Consider the following 10,095-nt stretch of genomic DNA (forward strand, 5'->3'; position numbering starts at 1 on the left):
TACTAATACTAATACTAATACTAATACTAATACTAATACTAATACTAATACTAATGTATAACGATGTCTTTGAAAATGTATTTGGGGGTTGCTAAAATATTTTTAGTACCTATCAAAGATTAAAGTCTTTTTTTATGAAGACACCTCTAAAGTAAAAGTGGAATTCATTAAATACACATGCATCAACAGTAAAGCATTTATTTAAACACATAACTGATAAGCCAAGAGTGTTGACACCTGCCACCAATTCTAGGCCAGGACTGCAGAGACCAGGAGTTCACAGGCATTCTCAGTGAACCCCGCACAGTGACTGGAGCCCAACTGGAGCCACACACGACTCTGTAACAAAAACCAAACCAAACAAAAGCTAATATATAACCGCCAAACAGATCAACAGGGATTTCAAAGATCTGGCAATCCGGGAGTCTCTGAAGGGCACATTTAATTACCCTTTTTCTTCATCTACCTTTTAAAGTCTTAATTAATTTGACTGATAGTTAGTAAGCACTTACTTTATACAAGAAAGTCCCTGGGGATTCAGCAATGAGTGAGATACCCCAGCCATCATGGAACTTATTCTTCCTGAGTGAAAGGTAATGTGTGTTTAGGATACCACACCCCCCAATGGTCAAAGGGGGAACTTCATCACCCAAATTTAAGGATTGCCAAACCCTTTCTTAAAGGGACAGAGATTAAATATTCTCAGTTCTGTGGGCCACACACTTTTTCAGCCTGTGCCTTTGACAGAGAGGTACAGTCAGTACGGCTGTGTTCAAATAAAACTTTATTTATAAATATCAGATACATGCTGCAGTTGCTCCAGGGGCTGCAGTTTGCTGATATCTGTCCTGACCGTCACACTGGAAGCAAACTTGACCACTTCTGCAGACCACAGCCCAGAGCATGTTTACAAATGGGGTCTTGGGCTCCTCAGCTTATGTATAGAAGTACATCTAAGAAAGATCCCGAAACAGACAGAAAGTGTAGCCGTTTGCGGCTGTCTTGAATATATATGACAATCTAGTCACCATAGGCTGTGATGCAGAACAAGGCAAACTACCTTTCCATACAATTCAAGCCCGCACTGCCTGGTGCCCGGCTGTGACTAATGCTCCAGCGGGGCTGGCGGTCTCTGGAACATTGCTGTCCTCCCCTGGAGTGTATTCACACTTCCTAGCCAACTTTCCACAGCCTTCACTCTCAAAACAGCACTTCTCAGAAACCGTGTTTTGTGGCCTAAAATGCATGCACCACGCCCCAAAGTAAAGCTTTCAGGCCACATTAAAACATGGGTGTGTACAGTTTCCACATATTTTTATGGAGAGTTGATCCACCTGGGCACAGAAGCAGCCTAAAGCCTTCAATCTTATAATTACAGGCTAACTGAAGCCCTTCCCTCACATTCCAGAGAGAGAGTTGGGGGTGGGGAGGGGAGGAGGCAGAGAAGGCAGGAAAGGGGAGGGAAGCAGGAGAGAGGAGAATCAAGTTCTAGAATCACTGAAAACTGGGTAATAATTCTGACAGAATGTACTAGCATAGCCATCCAAGAGGAAACAACAAGTGTGCACTGTGGAGAAAAAAAAAAAAAACCCTCCTTTTAGGACTGAGGAGCTCATTTATGCATCCAACATATATTTACTCTTTGCTTGCTAAAAGCCAGGCACTGTTTTAGGTACTGAGTGAAATCAAATCCCTGCCCCATGGAGATGAGTCCACCTCCAGAAGTGCAGCAGACATCTGAACGGGGTGAGGTGGGGGAGAGGGGAGGCTTTATACCTCGTCATTCTATAGGAGCCATTGACAGATCTATTTGAGCAGAGTCCCTAGAGCTGGGCTATAGCACAACCCTCTGGTCTTCCATAGTGACTTTGTCTACAGTCTTGAAGGAGTGGAACTTGGTAGATGCCAGGGTAAAAGGCAGGCATGTTACACAGGTACCAAAGAACAGTTCTTCAGTATGGCCTCACTCTTATAAGCTACATTACACCATCACATCACTCTGATAGTCAGAGAGTTTCAAAAACCATTATCAGACACCTGTCATGTTCCAGGCTCTGCTGTAAACCACAATGTAGCAGCAAGCAAGTCATAGACATCCCATCACCTCATGCAAGTCACAGTCCAATGCGCAAGACCTGTCGAGGCTCGCAGACCTCTGTGAGCTTGAGGATAGCCTGGTCTACATATAGTCTGAGGCCAGCAAAGGCTACACAGTGACACTCTACCTAAATAAATAGATAAGCAATTCCAAATCAAAGTGCCAAGCATTGTGAGAGCTTACATGTAAGCATTTAAGTGGCATTTAGGATGGGAAGAAAGGAATAAAAGCAACAGAACAGAGCACACTTGAAAAAAACTTCAGAACCATACTCCAGTCAGTAGATGGACAACACAAACTGGACTTGTTCTATTTTGTTCTGTTTTATTCTGTTGTAGGGGGAGATCACAAAAGTGGGGATCAAGGACTGGGAAGTGAGGGCTTATGAGATGAAATTCCCAAAAATCCATAAAAATACAAGGTCCACAGTTAAAATAAGTCAGTTGTGCCCTTGAGGAAGGGAGTCAAGTCAACAATAGAGATTGACTAAGCATCAGCCCTGTCAGGTCTTGATGACACTGGGAGGAAGGTGACCTAGAGCGCCTTCTGTAGACAAAAACTTTCTCAGAACTGTGTGGTCATCAGTCGATCAGCTAGCTGGTCAAGAACTGATGCACAGGGAAGATCAGGTAGGGAAGAGTGGCGTCCTACAACCTCACACCCAAATCTGTGAACCTAAACCATCCCTGAGTGTCTGCTGCCTTGTCTCTTAGGAAAGCCGAGGCAGAGAAATCTCACAAGCAACCTCTGCATGGGGATGACTCTTCCCTCAGATAAACTTGGAAAGTGAAGCGAGGATGCAGTGTTCCACTGTAGAAATCATGGGGGGAGGCTGGATTTTGAAGTCAGATTTCTCTGAAGCTGCCTGATATATATGTCATACATATGAATACATGTCATTTACCTGGGAAAATTAACCTCAAAGTACAGTGTCCCTATGGATTGTTGAGGAAGGTGTTCTACAGTGAATACCAACAGCAACAGTGGCTTTGGCTCACAAAGAAAAGCTTCGGTTGCATCAGCAGCCCTCAAACTCTAGCTCCCATAAAAACCAAATTAGGTGGCTGGGGGGAATCCTAACAATCTGCATTTCTCAGCTTTTCAAAGACCTCTCTCCTGTTGGACCGCAGGTTCGCAGCCTGTGCTCCTGGTGCTTTGAATCTTCCCAGGATCCAGCCTAAATCTCTTCCGCTAACTTCTTTGACACACTTTGTTTCTTCATTGTGCATCCGACCATCCCAGAAAGCTAACGCTTCTCACCTCTCCAGAACACGCCAGAGTGATGCTTGAAAAACTCCCTCCTCCTTCAGCTCCACATCTGTCTGAGGAAACATTGAAAGGCCAGTTTAAAGACTCCCTGATTGGTCTGATCTCTGAGCCCAGAGCTAACATCTCTGTTTAGCAGTGCACTGCACACTGTCTTCCATGGTGAGCTGTGACGCCCCTAAGAAAGGACCTTACATTCAGGCATCCAGTCAATGAACAGGTATGAGGTATCAGTGCGTCACGGGTCTGGACCAGGTTAAAAACCAATGTGATGATGAGAATGGACATAAACTCTACACCTTCCAGGAGCTCATTGCCTGGGAGACAGGACAGTTCAAGGGCAACAAGAACACAAAGTGATAAGGACCAGATGCTGGTGGGAGAGATACCCACCCCAATACTGAGCCGCCAAAAACCTTCCAAAAGAAATGATTGCCTTCTGATATGTAAAGAATGGAGGAAATTTCACAACAAAAAGTGTAGAAAAATAAAAGCAGAAGAAGTAAAAAGATGAGTTAAGCCAGAGATGAGAAGATGTCAAACTGAAGAGGCAAGCCTCAAGAAAGAAGGGTAAGAGGACACTGGCATTGGTTTGCACTGATTCTTAAATACCAAAGGCAGAAGCCTCGATCCTATTCGCACACAGAACTTACATGTATGTCAAGTAAAAGACAGTAGAAGTGGCATGTTGGTAACTGACATTTCACGCCAGAAAATGTAGACTATATCGAGAATTCTGATCAAAGGAGAAATAGCTGCTCAACTGAGCTGACCTGAACTCTCATTTTTTTCTCAAGCCATGTCTAAGAAAGAAAACTTGCCCTTCCTGCAAATGGTTTTCCACAGAGTCGACCACACACACTGCTTTAGGTGCTAAGAGTTCAGAGAATTTATTTTTATTTATTTATTTAATCACTTTACAGCCTGGTCCCAGCCTCTTCCCTCCTCTCCTCCCAGTCCCACCCTCATGCACCTCTCCCCCTATACCCCCTAGAGAATATTTTCTACTTAGAGCCATATACCAGATCCTGAACTGTGCAAAGAGCGTTGGGCCTTCTTTATGCCAAGCCTCAAGGAAATCCATCCAATGTTCCTAGTTGCAAGAAACCCCAGACCTAAAAAAGGTCATTTGTGCAGTGTTCATTATGGTTTCATGATGGAAGTTTCTGCACAGCTGTGGTCTGGGTCCTCCCAGGGCTTGGGAAGTGATGAGTCAGACAGTGAGTGAGCTGCACCATTCAATACAACTGGCCCTGTGTGGCTTTAACATGAGGCATTTGAGATGCTTCACAGTAAGCACATGCTACATCCAGACAGATGCGGGTGCTGTGCAGAGGGAGTTTGGGAGATGGTGAACAGTCCCTCCTTACGACATCTTTAAGAGAACCGAAGACACTGCACTGTGCCTCTGTATAATATTGTTTTTCATGATTATAATAGGAAGCAAGTTGATAGAAAATGGGATCTGTCTTCAGCAGATACTTCAGTTCTCTTCCATTGTGTTTGTTAGTTAGTTGGCTTTGTTTTGGAGATAGGGTCTCATGCAGTGCAGGCTAGCCCCAAATGCACTGTGAGGTGAGAATGGCTGTGGACTCCTGATCCTCCTGAGCACGCCTCTTGGAGTGTGGGATTCCAGGGGTACACCACCATGCCCAGTCTATGCAGTGGTGGGGACTGAGCCAAGGCCTGCGTCTCTGAAGCAGACCTCCACCTGGTGAGCTGCACCCCCAGCCCACGTTCTCTTGTTTGGTGGAGAATAAAAGTACAAGGTGGGAAGTGAAGGGGAACCATGAGAAGCTTACTGTTAAGACAAGTGAATGTTCTTTGTGGGGCCTTTTGTTATTTGAAATCATTTATATGTCAATCACAAACCCCAATTTACTCACGATCCTCTGTATCCTTCCTGGTTCTTCAAAGCGGCATAGTCTAAAGTTCCAGGGTCAGCGTGACATTCAATAGCTCCCCTTATGCTTATTGTCAAATATACCTATAGCTTCTGCTCTCCAGCGTGAACTCCTTATTTTTCAACTCCAATTGCACATTTTCAATTTCTTATGCATGGTACACTGAGTTATTCTTCTCAATCTTCACTCCTTTCACTTAAAAAATCCATGGCCTTTGACATGTAAGTCACCTCCTGGTGACTTTGTCATGTGACCTGTTCCTGCCGATGAAATATTAACAGCCATGAAACAGGGAGTGTATAAATGAGCTCACACTCCTGCCCTGTACTTCTGCTATCAGTAGGTTAAGCATATATACTTTATGTGGTTGCTCGTATCAGGATGAGACCTCTTGATCCTACAGGCAACCATGACCAGGTGACTTCAGCTAAACCCCAGATGACCCAGGAATCCACACTTCAGATAAATAAAGGTTAATTGTTTTAGGCCAGACATTTTGGTCCTTTCATGCTGCAGTTTGATTAGCACTGCAGAGTTAGCTAATACTCAGTGACTGCCTCAGTGCAGAGTTAACACAAGATTGCAAATTCATCATAGACCTCAACTCCTTCTCATCCATGGCCATGCTTTGATTTTCAGTCTCTTCATTCCTTTCAGGTTCTATGCTTCTCAGACATTCTAGATACAGCTGGTAGACAGAAGGAAAAGGAATTCACTGCCAGTGGCAAAACTGGTCTTTCAATAAAGAAATCAAGAAGTTACCCATGACTCTTTCCCATTTCATTCTTCCTCACCCTTCACATATAGCCTTGTGCAGGCTCATTGATCACATGTATAATAATGGAAAAGGATATCCTTCTTAGATTCCGATTCCTGGACAGGCTTTTGTTTCACTCGTAGCATAATTATGCACTAACAGGATTACTAAATATTTTGTAGAGATGTGTAAGCTGGAATGGATACCAGCAAGGTTTTGTTAAATAGTGAAAGATGCAAAGGCCCCACGACAGATGTGGGTGCTAAGAGTGTATGAGCCCTAAGCAAAGGAGGGCAACTGAGAGTGAAAGAGAGGAAGAGGGGCCACATCCTGGGAGATGGGAAGATTCAGGAAATGGATGTTGCATAGAATATTTTCTAATAACATGTGAATATTAACCGCTACAAAATCATCAGGAGGCTGGAAGTTTCTACTGCAGTGTGATGTAGAATTTCTTTCCAGAAAAATAAAAGTATGAAATGGCCTTAAAATGTGGAGAGTTAAAAAAAAATGTAAGTAGCTTGTGATATATAGCGATGTAGAATGAACTGAAATGTCGCAGGCCTTCTTGCCTTTTCCCTAACATGGAGTGTTCCTATGGACATGGTACCCTAGTCTGAACCACAGTCATTTTCTCAAGATCCTACAACATAACTCATCTCTTCAGCCATTTGTCTTTGCAAATTCTGTCTACTCCCACGTTTGTTTGTTTCACCCCCATCACAAAAATACAACTTAGTGTCTATTGGAGAGATACCTGGGTTCTACTTAGGGGTGAGAAAAAGCAAGTTTCAGAACAAAATGCATTCTCTAAATCACCTTCTGATTAGTTTTAAAAGACGAGAAAGAATCCCTGTTTGCAGGCATGGCCAAGGAAGATGTGCGGTGCTGTCTCACAAGTAACAGTTTTAGATACTGAGTTAATACACATGTTACCCAAAAGCTAAAACCTGATTTTTTTTTTCCAACTCAGGAGATATCAGTGAGAAAACGCCTTGCTAACTGTTCTATTTTGCTGTCTTCTGTTCTCAGACGGTTTTTCTCATGCAGCATGTCCATGTGGCTTCGAGTACAAACAAGAGTATAACATAGATCATTCTCTTCGAGGAGCACAGCTAACCTTCAGGCACTGGACGAAGCATGTCCCCATCAACGGTTTGGTTTTCTTAAGTCAACTTGACATCCAATCCTCCCTGCAGTAAAAGTCACGGCATTTTGAAACTCAAGTGCAAACTGTTAACTGAGCTCACATGAGCAAGCCGCTTGAAACCAGCTTTGTAAAACAGTATTTTGGTATTAAGGGATAAAAAGAAAATTTCTTATTTTTCGTTTGGGGGAAAAAAAGCTGTTGAAGAGCACATTCTTCCTCAGGAGCTATTGTGCACTTGAGCCTAAACCAGATGGTTCTTTGATACAGAGCTAGAAAATAAGCATATATTCTTCAGATAGTGCTGCCTGGACTTGTGACTTCCACCCTTTTAGCCCTGAGTCAGTGACAGGAGGGCACTGTACGCATGACTTCTGGGGTGCCACTAGGCTTGTCTTTGTCTATTGTACAATGTCAGCAGCATTCCTTGGCATGCTTTCTGGGAGCTCTTATAAAATCAGGCAGTGTGTGAAATGGCAGACAAGGCAATCCCTTTGACTTTAAGTACCATGCTAGTAATAATATGGCACTCTGGATTTCACCCATCTTACATAGCCTGCACATGAATCACAAAGTAATTCATGGAAATCATCCTCTTTGGTGGCAGGAGCCCTATGCATTTAAATGGTACATTCCCCTCATGGTGTCCTGCTTAAAGCTAAGAGCTGGTTTGTACTCAGTAAATCACTAAATCCACACAACCAAAATTCAAGGCAGCTTCTTCCCTCTACCCTCTACCACTAACAAGTATATAGTTTTACTGATTGCTTTCCTCGGCCTCATAGTGTTTTCTTTTCAAGCATAATATTTCTTTTGTTGTTAATGTTGTTGTTGAGACAAAGTTTCCTTGTGTAGCCTTGGCTGTCCTGGACTTGCTTTGTAGAGCAGGCTGGCCTCTAACTCACAGAGACCCTCCTGCCTCTGCCTCCCTGAGTGCTGAGATTACAGGTGTGGTCCACACCTGGCTGCATAATAGTTTTTTTCTCAGCTTAAGGGCAGCTTTTGAATTGTGTTAGCCACAACACAATAAGGATAATTCCAAATATGAATTTGTACAATACTGCAAGACCTTCTGTCTTTTTGGTGACATAACTAGTTCACCAATTATGTATCTGAAACATTATTTTGACTTTGTCTTGGAAAAAAAAATCAAAGACTTCACAATTTGGTCCTTCATCTTTGTTAAAAACTATATGAGAGGGCTAGAGAGATGGTTCAACTACTAAGTGCATCAGCTGCTCTCCCAGAGGACCTGGGTTAGATTCCCAGCACCCAAATGGCAACAATTCATGGCAGGCTGGGAATCCATTCTCATGGGGTTGAACAGCCTCTTCTGGCCTCCCCTGGAACCAGACATACATGCAGGCAAAACATTTAGTCACACACACACACACACACACACACACACACACACACGCACGCACGCGCGCGCGCATACAAACAAACCTGAATTAAAATGTTATTTGGTTTATGTTCTGCTCAACAAAATGTCAAAACTCATAGTATCCTGGCTGCTGTTAAGTAAGATAATCTAACTTTCAGATATTCATTTTGTTCATAGATTCATTCATTCATTTGTTCGTTTGTTCATTGATTTCTTTTTAAAGTCAGAATGACTTAGTTGTGCTTTTCTCATGGTGAGATTAATTTTGATTCTTCCTGTGCCTATACTGTGTAGGGGAGGAACTGCCAAACATGGATCATATTAAGGGACAGATTCGGTGTCCTCAGAACACACATATGCACATTTACACTTGAGTCCTATTCCTTGTTTATGCCTATAACATTGTTTTAAGATGCAGTCATTACACAGCTATTTTCATCACTAACACTATGTTCAATAAATCACTTCTGAGCCACTGATCTATTTATGAAAACTATAAATCTGGTCTTGTAAACGCATAAACGCAGCCTCTGAGGTCAGCCCAATCCAACCAGTGAGATCTAAGCTTAAGAGAAAAGAAGAGAAACCAGACAAAGTGATACCTATCTATAATGCCAGAACTTGGGGAGTTGAGGCAGAATGACTGAATGTTCAAGGTCCTCCTTTGTTACTTAACAAGTTAAAGACCAGCCTGAGCTATATGAATACTGTCTAAAAATATTGAGGGTGGCAGAAACTGTAGACAGAAAAACCACAAAACAAGAATAGGAACTGTGGAGTTCAGCAAAAGCAAGCAGTAATGCCCAAATGAGAGGAAAACATATTAAGTTAAATGAACATTTAGCAAAAACAGTGTTTGAAAATACTGTGGAATCTAATTATTTGATATCTTAAATTTGTGAATAAATATGAATTCACTTGGCTCATCATTTTTTTCTGAATATCATGAATGTACTTCCAGCTGCCAACAAGACAGCACTCAGAGAAACACTGCCCCAAAGCATAGTACTTACTTCGCAGAATGAATGAACAGAATGTCACAATACAAAGAAACAGGTCAGCAGGATTAATGCATGCCATACACCAGATGAATAAACACCATCTCCCAAAGGCTGGGGACTTTCTATTCAGAGGTCACTCAAACCAAGGAAGATGGAACATGGAGCAGGAGAGAGCTACAAGCCAGGGGTATCAGGCTGTATCACATGACCATCTGTGAGCCAAAGGATGCTGGGAAAGAAATTCTTAATTTCTCAGTCTTGAGTGAAAGGAAAACCAAGGAGAAGGTGCCTGGGGGTAGGCAGAGGAACTGCAGTATTATTTTGGACTCCTTAATGCTCCTTAAATAAAACACCCTGACCAAAAGCAACTTGGAGGGGGTGGGGAAGGCTTATAATTCCAGATCACAGCTCATCTTTGAAGGAAGTCAATGCAGACACTTGAGGCAGGCCTGCTTGCTATTCTACAAGGCATTAGTTCTGATTGAGGAACTCACTTCATAGCTGTGTAGGTTAGTTTCACATTAACTTGACACAAACT

General features: G+C 42.7%; 1 long non-coding RNA gene across 1 annotated transcript; it reads right to left on the reverse strand.

Moving 5' to 3' along the window:
• Positions 1–182: 182 nt before the first annotated feature.
• Positions 183–572, reverse strand: LOC129691627 (uncharacterized). Its single transcript, XR_008722519.1, has 2 exons — positions 513–572; positions 183–339 (listed from the first exon to the last, which is right to left on the reverse strand). It is a non-coding gene; the product is annotated as an uncharacterized LOC129691627 (long non-coding RNA).
• Between the last annotated feature and the right edge of the window lie 9,523 nt (positions 573–10,095).

The sequence above is a fragment of the Psammomys obesus genome, unplaced genomic scaffold, assembly GCF_907164565.1.
Source record: "Psammomys obesus unplaced genomic scaffold, mPsaObe1.curated_primary_1811, whole genome shotgun sequence".
Taxonomy (NCBI): domain Eukaryota; kingdom Metazoa; phylum Chordata; class Mammalia; order Rodentia; family Muridae; genus Psammomys; species Psammomys obesus.